The sequence below is a fragment of the Tamandua tetradactyla genome, chromosome 8 (genome assembly GCF_023851605.1).
Source record: "Tamandua tetradactyla isolate mTamTet1 chromosome 8, mTamTet1.pri, whole genome shotgun sequence".
Lineage (NCBI taxonomy): Eukaryota > Metazoa > Chordata > Mammalia > Pilosa > Myrmecophagidae > Tamandua > Tamandua tetradactyla.
The window spans coordinates 106,232,426-106,253,955 of NC_135334.1; the positions used below are offsets into that span (position 1 = coordinate 106,232,426).

Here is a 21,530-nt window from a genome sequence, read left to right on the forward strand (position 1 = left end):
AGCCCCTTGGTATTTTAGGTTCCTCCCTGCACAACCTAAGCAACTGAATCTGGTGGCCCTGCCACCTGGTCAGTGCCTCATTGCAGAAAACAACAGTTGAGGGGCTGCTCACAGGCATTTCCTCTCCCCTGGGAGCAGTTCCTGTTATGTGTCTTGCCTCCCTGGCCTCAGTCGTTCCAGCAGTAGGCAGCTGAACTTCAGACAAGCCAGCGATCATCCTTTGCTGGGATGTGTAAAACTGAACCTAAGAAGATGATCAGCTTATCTTGGGTGGTTGCACTTACCTTGGGTGGCGGGATTTGAAGATTGGAAACTCACATCAGCCACACTCCCAGTGCATGGTGGAGGACAGTCTGAATTGGAGAGAAGGAAGAACTAGAGTCCTGGTGGGGATTGAATCTCTTTTCTGATTTTCCCCCGAGGATCAACCCCACCCATATTCTTCTCCAGGTTAAGTGCCCCTTTGTCAAGTTCCCTCATCTTTCCCTAAACTATTGGGGTTCCCATCACTTTGGGGTGAAGGGTCCTGATTGTTACTCTCATGCTCCCTCTGTGTTCATCAATCAAAGCTTACCAGACCTGCTTCCCTTCCCTTCGTTACCCTAGGGGTTGATCACATAACCTCATTATCGCTGCTGGATATTTATACCCCTCCTGAAGAACAACGCTTCCATCCTTTGTGCTGGTTTGAAGCTGTTATGCACTGTTCTTTCAATCCACTCCTCTGGGTGCAGACCTGTTGTGGGTGGGAACTTTTGGTTATGTTATTTCCATTGAGAAGTGATTTACCCCATTTGAGGTGTGTCTTGATCTTTTTACTGGAATTCTTTACAAGAGGATAAAGGACAGAAAGAGTCAAAAGAGCTTAGAGAGAGAAAAAGCCCCCCAGAGAAGCTAAAAGAGGACCACAAAGAGCTCAGAAAGGAAGCCATTGGAACCAGAAGCTGAAAGCAACAAAACCCAGGAGAGAAGGATGAGCAGATGTTGGTTATGTGCCTTCCCATGTGACAGAGATGTCCCAGATGCCAGTAACCTGCCTTCAGGGTCCAGGTATCAACCTGTTAATACCTTAATTGTGACATTTTCATAACCTTAGCACTGTACATTTGTAAGCTAATAAATCCCCATTCTAAAAGCCAACCCATTTCTGGTATATTGCATTCCAGCAGCTTTCGCAAATCAATACATCCATAAATACAACTTTACATGCAGCTGTTCAGATTTCAAAATGGTTTTCCAATTGGTATTTTCCTTGATACAGAGAAATGCAGAAGGCAGGGCAGATTATTTTCTTCCTCATTTAGCAGAAAAGAATAATTAGGGCCAAATAAATTAAACGTGCCCAAGTTTTCCCCAGTTGTGTTTCTACCAGTCTGAATTCCAACCCATATCTTTTCATTCTAAATCCTATGGGCCTTTCGCCACCACCTTCTTGCCGTAGGGAAAGACCAAGTGCTTAGATGTTTGTATATCGCTGAAGGCAGCTGGGAGGTGGTTGTGATCTTCGCGGATCCTTAGAGCGCTCTGGGCAGGCAGCTGCCTGTTCTGTGCACAAGGACAGCCCTGTTGCATATGTTTGATGGGACCAAGGAAAATCACACAGGGGCAGGTCTAAGGTGAGGCAGGCAAGGCGAGGTGCCTAGGGTGAAAAATTTAAGGAGCCATTTCCTCTAAGGGCTGTGCCAGTGCTTGTACTGACTGTGTCACATTCTGGAGGTTAGAGCTACAAAGTTCGGCTGCCAGTGGTATGTGAGATGCCTCCTAAAATAAAGACCCTCCTTTCAGTGCTGGGAAGTGTGCTGGGAGGAAGAATCAGGTGACCGGAAAGAGACCCTGGTAGTCAACTCTGTCATGCCCAGTATCCTCACTCCATTGCCCTAACATTTCTGTTCAGTGCCTGCATGCATAATTAATTCACTTAACTAACCATGCTCTCAAGAAACATATTTTCTCACTCACCCTGACATACAAATGTCCTAAAATGTAGACTCTTAGGTGAAGGAAAATTACCGCCACATTCCACTAGAAACCTTGAAGACGCTGAACAAATACTTAAAATCAATGATTTTAAACCTAAAGTGGTTCCCAGAAATAATCTATTTCAAGTTGGATTTCTGTCACTTTGGACCAAAGAGTCCTAATTACTATACCCATGTTCCTAGAATGCCCTTGTCAATCAAACCTGACTTGTCCTATTCTCTTTCCTTTCAGTGTCCTAAAGATTTATCCGATCAGGAAATTGAAACTGATAGAACTTGAGTGGCTTTCTCAAGGTTATGCAGCTGTTAGTGACAAAACCTGGATTGGAAACCAGGTCTCCTGAAGGATAGACAAGTGCTCAGTCCCCTATACCATAAGGCCTGCATTGATTGAGTATGGAACTAAGAGAATTATTGTCCATACTATGAGAAACTTTAAATACTAATTATCTCACATATGCACAATACTTTGAACATTTATGAGTGTTTTTGCATCTATTATTTCACTTCTAATGCATGAAAATTTCATGTGTAAATTATACCTAAAATAAAGAAAAGAAAAATCAAGACACAGGAAGTGACTTAACAGAGGCAACACACTGAGGTAGTGGCAAAATTGGTATTTGCCCCCATCACTGTTATGCTATTTCCCACAAAACTATGTGATAAAGAAAGCCTATCTAGGGTTATTTATTTGTTTAATAATCTCCTGCCCTGTGTTAATTATCTGTTGCTGCATAACAAATTGCCCCCAAACTTAGAAACTTAAAATAACGAATGTTTATTATCTCCTGGTTTCTGTGAGTCAGAAATCCAGATGTCATTTAGCTGGGTGTCCCTGGCTTTAGCTCCCTCGTGAGGTTGTGGCCAAGGGGTCTGTCAGGCTGTGGTCTCATCCGAAGGCTCAACTGAGGGATGAGCCACTTCCAAGTGCGCCCTCGTGATTGATCACAGGATTCAGTTCCCTGCTCATTGTTGATCGAAGATCTCCCTCCATTCCCAGAGGGTCTCTCTACAGGACAGTTCCCAACACAGCTGTTGACTTCCCTCAGAGGGAGCACATGAGACAGCAAGACAGGGAAGCCCAAGAGAGAAGCCACAATGTTTCATGCAATCTAATCTTGGAAGTGATATCCCATCACCTTTGCCTTGTTGCATTCATTACAAGCAAGTCAATAGGTCCAGCCTACACGCAAGGAGACATTATACGAGAGTGTGACTATCAGGAGCCTGGGATCATTAGAGCCACTTTAGGGCTCCCTATCACAAGCTCCAAATTAAAATTACATCTTCAGGATGCCTAAGGTGAAATAACTCTAAGATTAAGTTCATTTTCCTTCAGTCTTTAAGGAAAAAATAAATATTATAAGCAGAAAGGATTATTCATCCCAAAATTATAGCTGACCCCTTGTTTGATGTTTTGAAGCCACTGTGTAAGTGGACATGTACCCCAAAGGGATGGATCTGTGATTCTGCCATTCCTCTCACCCCCTTCTCAGAGCATGCTAATTTCATAGTGTGAGGGTTTTCACCATCTGAACTGAAAGGCTTGCCTTCCAGACAGCACAAATGAATGACACTGCCTGCATGTCAGAAATTGCTACTGACATTTCAATTTTGCTTAATTTTTTTTCTTTCTTTGATAGTATTATGGAGAAAATTTACATTTGAATAAAAAGCAAATAGTGCATGTCAGAGTAAGCATCAGGGAATGTCAAATTGTTTTTTTCCAATTACAACTCTATTTCAAATAGGGTAATGCAATTAAAGGATAATTACTAGAAGCACAAAGCCAAGGTTACAATCAGAAATGGTTACCCTTTCACTTTAAGTCCTGTCTTGCTAAATAAAATATTCCTGAGGGGCAAGTTACTGTTTGAAAATAGAATACACTCATCCGACACTTGGCAGTGTTGACCAAAACACATATTTGTGCGTAAATGCAAGTGTTTATTAGAGACGAAAAGACACTAAAGGTGAGCTGCTTTTTCCTTGACTTTATCACTGTGATTAATAATGTGATAAATTAGCTGTAGGATGTGATATTAATTAACAGTATATTAGTTGCATTTTATTGCCAATAACATAACAAGCTCTGAAATAGTAGTTGGGCTAAATGCTGACGTGGACTTCTTTGCAAACTGAGCTGTAGTTTGATTTCTCATTTGTCCAAGGGAAGAATCAGCAACTGGGTAAAACCAATTACCTCAAAATGACCAAGCCCTCGGCAGCAACTTAGCGCATCTGCGCTTTGCCCACATGTTATTACTTTCAAATTAAAGCCTGGTCTGAGATGGGGAACGAAGAATTCCTACTGCTGAAAATAATTCAATATGGCAGTCCGGTTGCGTAACACTTTTCAGGGCCAAATAGAAAGCAGAATCCCCTTCCACCTTTGAGACATCTTGAATTCGTGGCTGTCCACTTCTGGAAGACAAGTTTAGAGGTACAGAAGTCAGATACAATTTCCCTGACGCCCTCAAGTAAAATGTTGTAGGAAATTTTCCAGGTTGTGTTCATTTTTGAGGTGAATTCCTGGGCTTAAATAAAGAAGGCGGAGCTAAGGATGGAAAAGAATAAGGAGCCATAGTTAGTGGGAGTTTTCTTACCTTACCATATGGTGAGAAACTCTATAACACAAGAGTTCATGGAATAAACAAAGAAGTTGTGGAGAGAACACGTGGCCAGAGGAATTAAAGCAAGTGGGGCAGGATACATTATCGGGACCCGGAAAAAACCCTCTTTAGTTATTCACATCTTCTCTGCATATTATACTCTCATTCCCTATTTCTTTCTCTCTCTCTATTTCTCTCTCTCTCTGTCTCTCTCTCTCCCTCACACACATAGTCATTTTCTTTCCCTTTATTATGCTTTTTTTTTACAGCATTTTTCACTTTCTGAAATTACATTTCAAATAGTTTAATTGCCTGTATCCCTTCCAAAGGCAAGCTCCAGGAAGTCACAGGAGATGTATCTTTGTTTTAGGCACTAAAAAGCTATTCCTGGCACATAATAGGCACAGAAATAGTTGAATCAAGGTATGAATTAATTCACTGAACTTGCTTTTACCAAATGCCCATTGTCCACATGCAAGGGATTCAAAGGGGATGGTAAACCTCATAGTCACAATTCATAGGTCTTTACTAAGGAACCTCAATGCCCTAAAAGCCTTATTCATATCTCACAATAACCCTGAGAAGCACATGTTTCTATTATCCTACTTTTGCAAATGAGGACACAGAGGCTCTGAGAGGCTGACGTGATGAATGTCACACAGCCAGAAAGGGCAAAGCCAGGAATTCAGTGAGGTTTGTCTGACTTGAATCCAAGCAATGTTGAATTCAAAGATGAGACAGATAAAACCAGCCTCCTTGAACACCTCAGTCTCATGGTTTGGGTTTGAAGTTCATTGACATAGAGAACTTCATGTCAAGGTCCTTAGTCATGCATGGCCTGAGGAAGAATCTAGCAATGGATCCTGGAGGACTGGAGATGGAACATTTGCCATCCCTGGGAACTTCAGAAATATCATTCCTCAAGGTAGACTCTGATGTTCCTTGCTGTTTGCTTTCGGGTGGGGTCAGATTCTGCTGGAGACCTTCACCACAAAGGCCTGTATTTTCACATTCCCAGTCCCAGGTCTGCATACAAGCCCAGTTCCTGTCAGGGAGCCTATTTACTTTTAATAAATCTAACAAATGAACGATAAATAAGTGATGAGTCTTTTTGCCTAGAGAGTGCAGCAAGGGCAGGACCCAGCCAGGTGCACGGGAAGTCAGACTATTTTCCAGCATTTGCAGCTGAATTCCAAGCAGCACCAGCATGCTCCACAGTCAAGTTCAACCCAGAGTTTCTATGCATTTTACTGGTCACGAAACTATCCCTCTTATCTGGCCCTCTGGAAGAAAAGAAAGTCCCTCATCCTTTTCATTCCATGAATTAAAAAATAAAAGAAGATTATAAAAGGTCTCCCTCTGTGACAGTGCTGTTCACGTCCTTTGACCAGAAAGAGTTAGAGGAAAATTTCAAGATTGATCTGAGGGACACAGAGCCCAGGTTCAATTAAAGTATATTAATGCCAAGGTCTGTGCAATTAGTGAAGAGTCAATCCCCATTACTAGTTAACACTATTGAATATCTGCTTTCTTTAATAAAAAGCCATGTCCAGTATAAAGAGTATAAATCAATAGGTTGGCTGCATTTAGATCTATTCTGCCTTCTTCTAAAACGTACAGAGAAACTCCCTGTCAGAGCTCCACTGTCAGTCTGCCAAGCCTAGTCTGGGAGCTGGCAGTCTGCCCTGACTGCTTTGCCTGGAATCTTCCATTAGCAACTCTCTTGTCCTAGCTCTTGTTTCTCTAGTCAAGAAAGTTGCACCCAAAAATCCTCTATTTGAGCTTAATCTAGAAGTGCCTCTGATTTGGACTTGTTCAGAAAGCAAGCTACAAAGTCCCTGTGGACATACTTCCAGACCCCAGCGTTTGCCAGCCATGTATGGGTCCTCCCTCAGGCCATGGGAGCTTGAGGTGGCCACAACCTCTTGCAAGGGGCCAGAGAATCCCTATGGAGTGAAAGAGTTTGCCCCTCCAGATATATACCCTTTGCATTATTTGAAAGCTGGTTAACCCAATTCACTGCTAATTTTGGAGGCAACTGGAATATTCTAGATTCTCAGTTGTGAAGATAAGCAAAGAAGGATACACCTGTCCCTTAAGACTTAGAAGCCTTCCTAATTCCAAGCAACACATGCTGAGAAAAGGCACATTCACCCCCTTGTCTTGGAGACTGCCTCCCCATGGCTAAGCCGGGCTGCTCATCTTTTTCAATGGGGGGCCCTAGAAGAGGAAATCTGTATAGACACTACTTTCATTACGATGGGTTTATTTCAGATCAAAGGATATTTGAATCCTGCTACTTCTTATATACTTGGTGGTTATATGTAAGTTACTCTGATGTTGGAAAACTGTAACTCCATTTATGTGAATTAATATTCCACGAATCATTTCATTTCCTTTTATTTACCAGAATGTTCAATCTTCTATCGAAAAGGGGGAACTGAGATACTTTCACTTTGGTTTACTTATTCATTTTGGGTTTACTATGCAGAGTTATTTCATATTTTTTTCGTACCCTTGGGCCCTAAATTTTGTCCCTTGATCCTTATTCATTCATTCAATAGTTCAGCACCCTCTTTCCTTCTACCACAGTGTGAGATTGGAGGGGTGGGTAGACCTGGTGGTGATATCGGGTTGGGTCATACTTGAATTCCATTCCATTCAGGATTTGGCACATTAGTAAAGATTGTTCTATTCTTTAATTGGTTCAAGTTTGATATTTCTTCACCAAAAGGGTAGACAAATCTAATTCAAATGAGAGCTGGGTAAAGCCATATCTCCCCATTCCTGTGCTGGACTCTTTCACATCACTTGCTGTGACCCCTTCCTGGGCCTCAGGTCTGGTCTGCCATTGCAGACAATCACAAACCAGGCCCTATACTCCGAAATTGATGTATGAGTCCACGTAAAACCATAGATGCTTCCTAAAGCCATCAAAATCACCCACTGCGGTTGGAGGATTCGGGGAGGAAATTTCCTGCCACTTCTCAGAGCAGCTTGAAGGATGATGATAACTGAGGCAAACAGTAGACATCTATACCATCTTAAAAACGAGGCGGAATGTGTTCAACATTATGGTTACAGAGCCAGTTTTTCTTCACATTCAAAGTTATCGATTTTGAAGAGGCAATTTCATTAGATGACAAGAAAAATCATAAAAGTCACAGACTGGCTGGCAGAATGTGCGCCCCATGGCTTGGATGCCTCTGCCAAAGGGATGTCCACTGAAGAGCAGGCGAATCGCTGAAACTGCAGCCCTTTGCCATCCCAAAGGGCTAAAGCCTGCCCATTGGCCAAAGGCAGTGACCAAATTCCCATTTTGGGATGAAGCCCATAGAGGGATGAGTTTCACTGTTAAGAAATAAATCCGAGATGGAGAGTGGCAGTGAATGTTGGGAAATGAATGAATGCAGACCCAAGCATGAGTGACGTTTAGACAGGAAAAAGAAAACTGCTTTTTAAGGCAGCTGTTTTGGTCCTTCAGCAGATTCTGCAATGATAGCCCTAAAGTGAATAGCAGAAGGCAGAAGGGGAGTAAACCATTTTGCTCTGAAAAACCATAAAGAGGTATTTTAAAATCTCGAAAATTCACAGAATCACCTCAAATGCCCCAAACCTTCTGAAACACCAAGCAGTCGATCCTGCTTGCACCGAGAACAGAGATCAACACTTTGTCCCAAGTAGTAGGCACTCCTGAGAACCACCTTTTCCAGATGAGTCAAGTTGCCTAACCAGAGCTACCAGGAGAGTTGCTCCATAAAATGAGAACGAAATGCACTCTCACCTTTGAGTTCAAGCGCATGTCGAGATTTTTATCTGAAATGAATTCAGATAGATATCAACTTGGACTAAAGAAGAACGCATTCAAGCATGTGTTTATACTTGCTGACATGCATAAAGGTAGCCACACAGGTCCGAGTCATAACGCTGGAAGAAAAGACTATTGAGGAATATCTACCACTGATGGTTTCACCAAGAAAGTCAGCATCCCAAATACCCCAAAAGACAGGGACATTTGTTTAAATGAATTGTCCAGCCATGAGGACAAGCTATAGTCGGAGTCCCTTAGCCCTCCCCATATCACTTTGTACTTTTTATTGTCTCCATTTATCACTCCAACACTTAATTTACCAATCATTTTTAAAAGAAAAGGCAAAGAACATATCTTCCATAGATTCTTTAAAACCTCATTTTTTTGTACAGAGAGAGGAATGACAATTGAGTTTCACGTTCTGGGGAGAACATTGCATCTCCGAGAGTGGACATGATATGCAAGCAGAAGAAAGAGAATCTCCTTGACTAAGGAGGTGATACTAAATCCCTTCAATCAGCTCTCCTCTTGAGCCTGAGCCTTTGCCTTCATCCAAGTTATGTCTCTCAGTAAAGGATAGGGTGTGATTCCCAAAGAGCAAGATTTAGAGCAAGGCTGGATAAGCCCTGGAAGCAGATTTTTCACCTTTCTCTACTGTTAGCTCATAGTATGTATCCCCTGGGCTGACACTTACATTTCCTAAATCCAGATTCAACAAGTTTTCATAAAAAATTATTTAAGAGTGTATAAAACAATTGCATCTGGTGGCTTCTCATCTTCCTCAGAATAAAAGCCAAGGCCCTACAATGTCGGCCCTTATCATCAGACCTGCTGCCAATCATCCACCACCGTCTTCATTCCCTCTCCAACCCCCTCTACTACCGCTCTGTCCATGCTTCTCTCTCTACCAGGCACCCTAACCTACTGCCAGTCCTTGAACACCCTAGGCATGTTCCTCTCAGGATCTTGCACTTGCTATTCCTTCCCTCTGGATTGCTCTTACCAGCTACTCACATGGTGAAATCAGGACTTTACTTGAATGTCACTTTCTCTGTAGAAATGTCCTGAGCTACCTTATTTAAAATTTCAACCTCTCCCACCTCCCAAACAATTCCTTATCCCCTTTCTAACATACCACATGGTTTACTTTTCAAATCTTATTTGTTGTCTGTCTCCCCTACTAGAATGCAAGCTCCAGAGGACTGTGCTTTATTCATGACTCTACCCCCAGTGCCTAGAATAATGCTTGGAATCCAGTGGGGGTTGTCAGTAAACACGTATCTAATGAATGAACATCAATACTTTGCTGATGGTAAGACCAATCTCTTTCATTCATACATAATGGCCAGAACTTTTCATTGGGTTCTAGAAACAATAACACTCTGAGCTCCACTACAAATGGCTACTAGCACTTCCCAAGTGCTAAGCATTGTGCAAAACACTTTGCATGGATTATCTTGACAAGTAATCCTTAAACTGGGTGTGACCATTCCTAGTCTACAGTGAATAAATGATGAGCCAGAGACATTAAGTCACCTGATCACATTGGCATAACTAGCATATGGTGGAACTTGAATACGACTTGAAGTTTATCTAACACAGTTAAGTGCTAACCAGGAGTGATTTTCCCCTCAGGAACATGTGGTAGTGTCTGAAGACATTTTTTTTTGTTACAGCTGGGGGGTTGTTACTCGTATTTAGTGGGTAGAGGTCAGGAACACTGCTAAATATCCTACAATGCCCAGGACAGCCATACACAACAAAAAATTATCTGGACAGAAGATCAATTGTGCTGAAGTTGAGAAACCCTAGTCTAACTCCATAAATTGTTCTTAGTCACTTCACAGTTTTGCTTGATTAGTTGCTAGTGACTACACACTTCATCAACCCCTTTATAAAGAAATGTGACAATATTTTTCTAGAGTATTGAATTTTTTCCCATAGTTTTTGACTCTGCAATCCTACTTCTGTAAATCTGAGCTAAGGAAATTCAGGCATACCTCAGAGATATGGGTTCGGTACCAGACCACTGCAATAAAGCAACTATCACAATAAAGTGAGTCACATGATTTTTTTTTTTTGGTTTCCCAGTGCATATAAAAGTTACGTTTGCACTATACTGTAGTCTATTAAGTGTGCAATAATATTATATCTAAAAAAGCAAGATATGTACTCTGAGTACCTTGAGATGTGACCTTATTTGGAAATGGGGTCTTTACAGATGAATTAAAATGAGGTCATACTGGGATGGGGGGAGGGGTTTAATCCAATAGACTGATGTCCTTATAAGGAGAGAAAAGGCACAGATAGATATAGGAGGGGAGGAAACCATATAATAAAAGACACAGAGAGAAGCCATCCATGTAAAGACACAGGCAGAGGGCTGGAATTATGCTGCCACATGTCAAGGAATGCCCCACCATCAGAACCTAGGAGAGAGAAATGGAACAGCTTCTCCCCTACAGGTTTCAGAGGGAGTATGGCCCCGCTGACAAACTGATTTGGGGCTTCTAGCCTCCACAACTGTAAGGCAATAAATATATTTTTTAAGCCACCCAGTTGATGGTACTTTATAATGGCAGCTCTAGGAAACTAAGACAAAATCCCAAACTGAGAGGCCAGAAAACCAGTGACTAAGTGTTAACTCTGGACTCAAGGCTCCAATCTGTTGGCATGTCCTTGGGTGAGTTCTTAACCCCTCTGTGTCCTGTCCGACTTGTAATTGGATGCTTAGAACCTCTACACAATGTCATTCAATACCTGGCAGGCTCCGGGCTTTTTGGAAACTGACTTGGAACAACTCGCTTGAGGAAACCTGCATCACCACCAGCTTAGACCTTAACTTCACCCTTCACGCCACTTCCCAGATATCTTTAATTGCAACGAAACTTGAGGCGTAGCTTACAAAAATTATGGCACCACCCGTAGAAGCCCCGTCGGAGATACTCTCTTTGGACTTTTGTTTTTTTTATTATGTTTTATAAACCTACCTTGACCCTATGAACGAGGGGGTAGGGTTTGGCTCTCTGGTCAAGCTTGGGCTACAGACTTGAATGAGTCAGAAGCACAGACAAAGCAGCTGCAGAGCCAGCATACTCACTCATTCAGGCACTATTTGGGAAATGAAAGAACGGAGAACACGGTTATTTAATTAACCCTCCGAGTCTCTGGAATGTAAACATTTTCTTTGTAAAGCCCTGAGACCTCTCTGGTTTCTGCCTTCCCCTCTGTTCTCTCTGCTCTTGACCCTCCTGTAATACATTGTTACATGACTTGTTTGCGCGGAGGGACAGGATTTTTTTTTCCCCCCCAAATTCTTGAAGCATTAGAAATGTTCTCCCTTATCAATTTTCCATGGACTGGCCTCTATTCCCTAACGGTGCTCAGCTGGTACACACTGCAGATGCTGGCAAGGAAACAAAAGGAAAGCAGGAAGATAGAGACACACACAGCCAGCCTCCCTGTCTATTCCCAGTGTGTTCCACTGACAGTGCTGGCTGGAAGGGAAATGGTTCTATCAGCAACTGTGTTAGATTCTTGACCCCACCACAACCTTGAATTGGCCTTTAGTTGTCGCTGATGGGAACTGAAGAGCAGCGCCTGTCGACATGATTGCTGCTCTCCAATGAATCAGAACATGCAGGGCGAGGAGCAGCACATTAAACCAGCAACAGAAATATATCACTGTACTTTTATATAGATGTATAGCTTTTGCCCAGGCATATAAATGATTGGGCCAGCCACTTCTTTTTTTTTTTTTTCCCAAGGACTATAAATTAAAAAATAAGCTAAGGGTTTTAAAATGATGTTCTTTTTAAAAATATCAGGATAGCTATTTTAAGGCAACAGTCAAATATTTAGAGATCATCTTATATGGATATTTCAGCCACTGTCATTGGGAAGAAAATTGCCCCTTGTCACCTGCACTGGAGTTATTTAACACATGGGCATTGATTCATCAGATGTTTTCATTTGCTAATTGGCCAATTTAAAAAGTGCCTCCCACATTTACTTCCCTACCTGCTTATTGAAAAAAAAAGTATGGTTCACAAATTTAGGTTGTGATTTAAATAAACAGGAAGCATACCTACCAGCTTAGGACAAATTGCTGTTCAGAGACATGGTGTTCAGAGGAAGCCGAGAGCAGAGATCAATGGTTCTTAAATTTAGGGGATACAGGGCTCCACCGAGGTAATAGATCCCCTCCCCCCCAACACACATGTGTGCTTACATGTAGAAGCAAAAATTTCCACTTCACTTTAGGCACTCACAGGTTTTCTGCAGCCTCTCCCTGGAGCCCAGTTCTGCTCAGATCCCCTGTCTTTTAGGTTATCTCCTAAAGCTATAAAAGTTAGGACATATTGGAATGTGGTGATCACCTGTGAGGTTTGCCTCAAGTGATTGGCTGCTAATCATAGGCAAAGCATAAATGTTTGCAAATGATTTTCTTTTTAAAATATATATGCATTTGAGAAGATTCCGAGGTTTTCCTACAATGACGTCACTGGTCACTGAAGGCAGTAAGACTTATGTGGCCTAGCCCCTACCTGCCTACCTGACATCACCTCTCACACTCCTCATCCACAAAGCTCCAGCCTTGTGGCCTCTTTTCTGATTTCCAACCCACTAAGTTCCTCCTTGCCTTATTTGCACTTACTGGGCAACGTTCCAGGCACCAGGTAAACAAGATTCCAAGATCACTCTTCCATAGATTTTAGATTCTGGTGGAGAGAAACAGGCAATAGGCACATGGAAACTCAATAGGTTTGATCATTTCAGAACTTATGAAGAAATTGAAATAAGGGAATGATGGGATAGCAAGTGGCTTATGGACAGGCGTCTTCGAGGAGGTGACATTTCAGCTGAGATGGGAATAAGAAGAAAGAGCATCCAGTCAAAAGGAAGAGATTTCAGGCAAATGCTGCAGTAAGTGCAAATGTCCTGAGGCAGGAAAGAAATTGATGAGTTGGAAGGTCAGAAAGGAGGCCACCTAGAAGAAATATGTTCTCTCAAGGAGAAACTTATATGGTCTTTGTTGCTGTCTAACTTTTATTAATATGTCATAAATAGTTGTGCTGATTACAAATTAAGTGCTTTATTTCCCTGCAATACCTTTGAGTTTTCCTTAACAGCTGGATATGCAAATTGAGGTAATTCTAGCCCTAATTTTATACATGAGGTGACAGGAGGCCCAGAGAGCTTAAGTAATTTGCCTAAGGTCCGACCGCTGGTTGGTAAGGTAGCTTCCTGGCAGCGACTGAAGGAGAGCCCTGGCTTCTGTATTCCCGGGCTGGGTGCTTGCACCATGCCACTCTGCCTCCCGAAGTTCTCTGTGTAATTCCACAAAGGCTAATCCATCTCAGAAACTAGTCTGGTACTTAGTTCCACGTGCACATATGGTGCAGCAGAGACACACCATTACATGGTTTTTGGCTTTGGCAGACCTTTCAAAAGCTTCCCTATTTCTTTCTTTTTTTTTTTTTTTTTTTTAACATGGGCAGGGACCGGGAATCGAACCCGGGTCCTCAGGCATGGCAGGCAAACATTCTTACCTGCTGAGCCACCATGGCCCACCCTTCCTTATTTCTTGATAGACTCATGTGGTTGAAGGAAAACTAAGAACCTCTCACTCCTAAAGGAAACCAAACAGCACTATCCCCTCTGGACCGAGCTCTGAGCTTCACTGAGACTCCTGCAAGTTCTAGGGCCTCACTGGCCTCTGATTGGGCCAGGCTTCAGGACAGACGGTCTCCAAGTTTTGGGATGTCCACACCAAGGGAAATAACCACACCCACCCCACTTTCTACGTATCCCGATGACCAATAAAGAACAGTGAACTGACTGCAGTTCTGATTCCAAGCATGGGAATTATTTGGCATAATGGAATAAATCGCTTTAAAAACATTAGAAAAAATTGGAGATGGTGAGTAAAATTGATTGGTAACTCTAAAGCGGCAAAGACTGAACTGGTTCCAGCCAGCTATCACATAAGTAACTATCACAGCACCAGTGCTGAGCTCTCACATTACAAAATTTCAAGAAAGTGTTGGACCCAGTCCAGTATTGAAATGCCCTTTTAGTAAAAAGAGCTCAGAAAAGCTAACTGAGCCCCTTTTCTCCTACCTCTGATAAAATTCAGGTTGAGTCCCTTCTTTAAGCTTCTGAAATCGATCTCCTTCCAGGGTATCTCTCTTTTCTTACACTGCTAGTGAGGACGTAAATTAGTCATTCCTTCAGGAGCACAATTTGTCTATTGGATATCAAGAGACACTGAGAGCTGTATAGTCTTTGGCCCAACAATTCTACTTCTAAGATTTGAGCCTAAGGAAATCAGAGATATTTGCAAGATTTATGTGCTAAGATAGTCACAGGAGCATTATTTATGATAGTGAAATATTGAAAATATTTATCTAAAGGAGATTGGAATCTCCCAAAAGTTGTTTCGTAGAAACTGTTCTCAGAATATTCTTCAAACTCACACACTCACACTTACACACACACACATACACAAACAGGATTGTGTGATCAAATATGTTTGGAATGCACATATTACATCATTCTTTTGGAGAGTTACAAAACATACTAACGTATTTTCTCAAAAGTCCTGCAATAAAGGCATCTACTAAACCTTGTTTAACTCAGTGTTTCTCAAATTCATTTGGCATAGAGCCCCCTGTATTACACAGCACTTCTTAATACACTCCGGAACTAGGATTCTGCAAAATATGCTTCAGGAAATACTGGGTTAAATACATTTACATATCTGTATTATGGAATGCTTTGCTGCCATTTAAAACAATGTTGAAGATTATCAGTTTCATGGGATCAGTGTTCATAATATATTAAGTTGAAAAAAAAGCAGATTGCATAAGGAGGGCTAGTTTTGGAATATAAATGAACGTATATATAATTATACCAAAGCAATCACAGATTTGATCTCTTTGTGATAAGATTAATGATCATTTTATTTTTTCTCATTGTGCTTTTCTAAATTTTCCCAACTTTCTATAATTGACAGGCATTAATTTTGTTTTGAGGCAAATGTCATGTATTTTTTAATTTTTATTTTGAAATAATTTTAGAATAATAGAGAAGTTGCAAAAATAGTTTTCATATACCCTTCACCCAGCTTCCCCTACAGAACTATAGCTCAATTATTAAAATCATCAAATTAACACTGATGCAACACTTATTGAAATTTCACCAGTTTTCCCACAAATGTCTTCTTTCTGGCCTAGGATCCTTTCCATGATCCTTTATTAAATTCAGTTGTCATGTCTCAGCCTCTTCCAATATGTGACAATTCCCCAGGTTTTTCCTTGTCTTTCATGATATTGACACATTTAAAGAGTCTTGGACTATTATCTGTAGACTATTCCTCACTTTGAGTATATCTTGTTCTTAGGTTAGATTTCTCTATTTTTGGAAAAAAAAATTCACAGAGGTTGTGTTTTGCCCTGCTCAAGGCATCATATCAGGAGTTACATGATGTCAATATATTAATTTTTATCACTTTTGATTAAGGTGCTATCTACCAGGTTTCTCCACTATGAGGTTACAATTTTTTTTACTTCTTCATTAATAAAAATATCTTGTGGGGAAACATTTTGAGACTATGCTAATATCCTGTTCTTCATCATACTTTTGCCTACTAATTTTAGCACCCACTGATGATCCTTGTTTGCAAAAAATATTACGGTTGTGTTTCCCTAGTGGTGATTTCCTATTTCCACCATTCTTTCTACTTTTATCAACTGGAATTCTGCTCTGAGGGAAAGTTTTCCCTTTGCTCCCATTTGTTTATTTATTCAACTATTTTTTAATATAAATATGGACTGATGGCTATTTATTTTATTCATGGGTATGGTTATTATCATTTAGTTCTTTTTCTCAAACCATACCAGATTATGCTATTCACAACTCCTTCAAGATCTTCCATGCATCCTTTTAACAAGTCTTTATCCCTTTTTTTAAGCACTTCCTTACTTTCTGGCACATAAAACAGTCCAGGCATATGTTATTTTTTTTTCTTCCCCAGCCCTGGAATAAACCATTTCTCCTAGGAGCTCTGGTTTCTTTTCTTGGAGAATGGTATTTAGAAATCAAGATCTGGGTACTAAATATGCTCTTTGTTTATAAGATAGCATTGTCTCGAGGCCCTGGGAGAGTGGATGGAACTAGGAATGAAATGAAATTTCGTTTCAGTTTGCTGAAGCTACTGGAATACAACATACCACAAAAGGATTGGCTTTTATAAAGGAGATTTAGTAAGTTACAATTTATAATTCTAAGGCTGTGAAAATGTCCAAATTAAGCCTTCAAGATGAGGATACCTTCTCAAAGAAACACCAATTTCCTCTGTCCAGGGTTTCTCTGTCACATGGGAAGGCACATGGTGACATCTGCTGTCCTGTACTCCCAGCTTCAGCTTTCAAACGGCTCCCTCAGCTTCTGGCATCTCCTGGGGTTTCTGGCATCTTTTGCATCTCCAAATGTCTGGGTCTGTGCTTTCTCCAAAATGTTCTCTTTTTAAAGGACTCCAATAAACTAATTAAGACCCACCTTTAATGGGCAGGCCATGCCTCCTTGGAAATAATCTAATCAAAAGGTCATGCTTACATTTGGGTTTGTCACATCTCCATGGAAACAACCTGAACAAAAGGTTCCACCCTGAACAATATGTCCACCCACACAAGATTGGATTAGGAGTGAAAGAACATGGCTTTTCTGAATGTACGCAACATTTTCAAATCAGCCATAAGTATTTTTACACAAGCATACACACACATTTTAATGTCTATATCTAGCCATTATATATATTTATATATTATATGCATTTATATATATAATAGATTAATTTTAAATCTATATAATATGTTAAGTTTTTAAATGCATAAATATACAAAGTAAAATATATAGTATATATAAAGTTCATCCTGAAATCTCTGATTTCAATCAAACTCTACAGGATTTATTTCAGTCTTCCACTTTCTCTAATAGTGAGATCATTATCCAAAATATATTTGCTTATTTACACAATCCTAGGACACACATAAAGAGTTTCGGGATTTATAGCTCATAATCCTGTGAAAAGATTAAATTTACCAATGATGTACAAAAATTGCGCAGAATCTTTTTGTATTTAGCCTAATGATATACAGTCAAAACACTGTTTTCCAAAGTAACATAAGTTATTTTCTTCCCCTCCCCTTTTATTGTCGTTATGGTATTAATTTGTCATAGAGGTAGGTTCATTTTTTTTGTTTGTTTGTTTGTTTTTTTGTTTTTTTTTTTAGAGAGAGGGAGGAAGGGAAGGAAAGACAGAGAGAAGGAAGGAAGGATGGAAGAAAGGGAAACATCTTTAAACATTTTCTTGTTTTATTATATTTTGTTTGTTTGTTTGTTTTTTTACATGGGCTGGGGCCGGGAATCGAACCGAGGTCCTCCGGCATGGCAGGCAAGCACTCCTGCCCGCTGAGCCACCGCGGCCCGCCCGATTCATTTTTATTGTTTGTATTCTGCTTGGGAATCTCCTCATATCCAGGCTGATTTTAATTTTTTAATTTATTTTAGGGATACGCAAAATAAAAACTAAGAAGCAGAAATATAAATATATACATAAAGATATACTCAGAGAAGTGTCACTTCCCCGTCAGCCCTGTTACTCCATTTCCATTCTCCAATTCTTTCCATCTAGTCCCACTCACTCTCCCTCATTATCCAATCCCATTAGTTCCTGCTTCATACCTCCTGTATTTCTTTCATAAAAATGAAAAGATACAGGTATATTTTCTTAGATCTCTTTCTTTCTTACATGAAGGTATGCTATTGCACTTTGCTTCTTTTCATTTAATTATCTATCCCAGAAATCACTCCAACTTTTTAATTTTTTTTAGTTTTTGTTTTTTTATATTTGTTTTTGTGCATGTGTGCATTTTTTCCAAACTTCTTTTTACAGCTACATAATACATCATTAAATAAATGTACCAAAGTTTATTGAACCACTCTATTATGTATAGGTATTTAAATTTATCCACTATTTTGAAATTACAATTGAGGCTGAAATGAATAACCTTGTGCATATGTATTTATGTTCTGAAGGTATGTCATTAAAGTTGACTCCTAGAAGTGGAATTGCTGGTCAAAAGTAAGTTCGGAATTACTAAATTCCCTTCAAGAATGGTTGTGCCAGTGTGCATTCCCATTGGCAATGTTTCTTCACCAAATGTATTGTCATATTTGCTCATTCTCACCAATCTTATGGGTGAGAAAAGGTATGTAAGTTTGGGTTCAATTGTCATTCCTCTAATTACGGGTGGCAGGTTTGAACATTGTTATATTTAAGGGTCATTTTTCTCTTTTTTGTGAATTTTCTGTTCATGTTTTTGGTGTTTTTGTTTGTTTGTTTTGGCATGGGCAGGCTCTGGGAATCAAACCTGGGTCTCCCGCATGGCAGGTGAGAATTCTGCCACTGAGCCACTGTTACACCATCCTGGTGTTTTTTTAATCTTCATTTCCCTATCAGATACTTTTTTTTTTTTTTTTGCATGGGCAGGCACTGGGAAGTGAACCTATCAGGTACTTTATCTCTCAATTTTTAAAATTTATTTACGTAGTAAGTGGATTAGCCCTCTGTGGTTTATGCTACAAATATATTTTCCCCGTGTGTTGGTTGCATGTTGGATTTTTAAAAATGCTATGTCTTGCCCTATAAAATGTTTGCTTATTTTTCTGAGTTTTAAATGTTAAATTTATTTATATTTTATTGTGTCTGAATTTGATCATATATTTTTAAACATATGCCTACCTCATTCTGAAAAACTTAAACACTACTTCAGTACAAAAGAGAGGAAAAACTTACTCTGGGATATTCTAAACCTGAAGGCAACTAGCCAAGTGGAAAACGCGATGGGTCAGAAGTCGGGGGGATTCTATTTCTAACTAGCTCAGTGTCTTATTAGCTGTGAGATAGATCTCTGACAAGCTATTTAACCTCTCGGAGTCTGATTTGTCTCATCTGTAATATGGGATGATAATAACTACCTTTGTGTTCCCATTCTGAGGATTTGAAATGCTTCCTTCAATGCTTGGCCCAGAGGAGACATTTATTACAATATTCATAATGCATCAAACGCCACGTAATAATTTAATGGTGGCCTGAAGAGGTGTATCTGATATTTTATTCTCAGGATTATTTCCTCAAGACTCCACCACTTCTATAAGAGTAGAGTGCCTGAGAGATTTTTTTTTCCCCATTCAACTGTATGTTCCTCAAAATTGTTCTCATCACCCTCTGACATATTTTGTCTTTTGAAATACTATTATGTCTCTGTTCTATAAGGATTTCAGAAAAAAACATTTTGAAGACGAATGAGTTAACACCCATGACTTAAACTGCACTAGCAGATAAGAGTATCAAATGAATTCCAGAAAGGATCCTAATTAACCCGATTTATTATCACCTTATCTCTCCAAAGCCTCTTCTCACCCCCAGCCCAAAGTTCAAAGTTTTGTGGTCATTCCAGAGGGACACACATTCCTTAGCCCAGGAATCTTCAGCTGGCACTGGTTACTGTCAGGACCACAAAGGTACTCATTGGAATTCCTGTTGTCAAATGTTTTCTTCCCTTAACGGTCAATTCCTTTTCAGATTCCCTGTGAAACAAAACAGATGCCCATAGGAAAGGCTGATGTCACCTTTGTTTTCAGTACTATTCAAAGCAAACAGAACCAAAACTATTCTCCTAATCCTTTGGCAGCTGTTTCTAAATTATTTGAGCATGATGAAGCTCCCATCTACCAATAAGTTAATGAGGTGGATGTGTGTCTTTATAAAGTACAGATGTCCTGCAGGGCAAGAAATTTCTAAGGGCCCCCCATGGATGGGAAATAGATTTTCTTCTTCTAGTTTCCCGATGCTTGTTTTTCTAATTGCCTGTCCCCAAGGGGGTGATTTGGAAACAGTTGTCCTCCCCCACTTTTCCAATTTCTCAGAGCTTCAGTTTCCTACAATGGATGGAGGTGAAAAGAGGGGAAGCGAGAAAGGAAAGGCAGCTGACTTTGATTGCACCTCTAATATGATCTGGGCAGCACAGTAGGTGCTTAGAGATGAAATGTATCAGTGGTTCTTAGTCAAGGGGACACCACCTCACAGTGGTAGTTTGAAAATTTGTGAGGGCACTTTTTCATTGCCATAATAATTGAGGTGGGCACCAAGAATGCACTGTGCTGGACATGCTACAATGCAGGGAACAGTTCTGCGTAAGGAAGACTTGCCCTGCATCCCACATGAGTTCCAAAGGGCCTGCTGGAAAAGCTGTGGAGATAAAAACCTTCTTAAAAGTATCTGAGCCTGGAACCTGACTTCCTTTTATTTACAAATACAAAGTATGTTTTGCATAGTTTCTATGTACATTTAACTTTCCAGGAATGCAGCTATTATGTGAACCGAGGAAAGACAGTGATCTAGGTTGTACTCCGTAGTAGTTGAATTACTAATACAGCACACCTGTATTGGTCAGCATTTGTACCTGTCACAAATGTAGTGGAAAAATGCAGGTCCAAACACTAGATCACTTCATTACATCACTTTGTATAACTATGTTTGAGTATCTATAAATTATTTCATCATAAATTACTCTCCTTTTATATCTCCCATTATATCAAAAATGGGGCATTATATTGAGTTTTTACTAGGTGTTTATGTACGTAGTGTTATCTTTGAATTTTATTTCAGTATAGTAAAGGAGGCATTGTGAAATATTTGTGAGAAAATTGCAGCATTTGATCCAAGAGGGTTGAGCTCCACAATGATTTTGAGAGTCTCTTATTAGCCCCATTTTCTAAATGCAGGAACTGGAGCCCAGGATGGCTAAGACTGTTGCCCAAAACCACACAACCAGTAAGTGGCAAAAGTCGGAATTCAAACTGTTTCTGTTTTCTAAAGCCCCACATTTTGGGGAAATAAGAGGACAAAAGACAGAAGGAAGGATTAAGGAAGAAGGTTGCAAAAAAAACAAAGAGACTCTGATCACAATGGAATGAGACTGGATCTCAATAACCACCAAAGAACCAGAACTTTCACAAATATATGGAGATTAAATAATACAGTCTTAAACAACCAGT

At 40.2% G+C, this 21,530-nt stretch overlaps 1 long non-coding RNA gene across 1 annotated transcript; it reads right to left on the reverse strand.

Moving 5' to 3' along the window:
* Window positions 1-284: 284 nt before the first annotated feature.
* LOC143643725 (uncharacterized) lies at window positions 285-17,024 on the reverse strand. The gene is made up of 3 exons (XR_013156351.1): window positions 16,968-17,024; window positions 623-736; window positions 285-353 (listed from the first exon to the last, which is right to left on the reverse strand). It is a non-coding gene; the product is annotated as an uncharacterized LOC143643725 (long non-coding RNA).
* Between the last annotated feature and the right edge of the window lie 4,506 nt (window positions 17,025-21,530).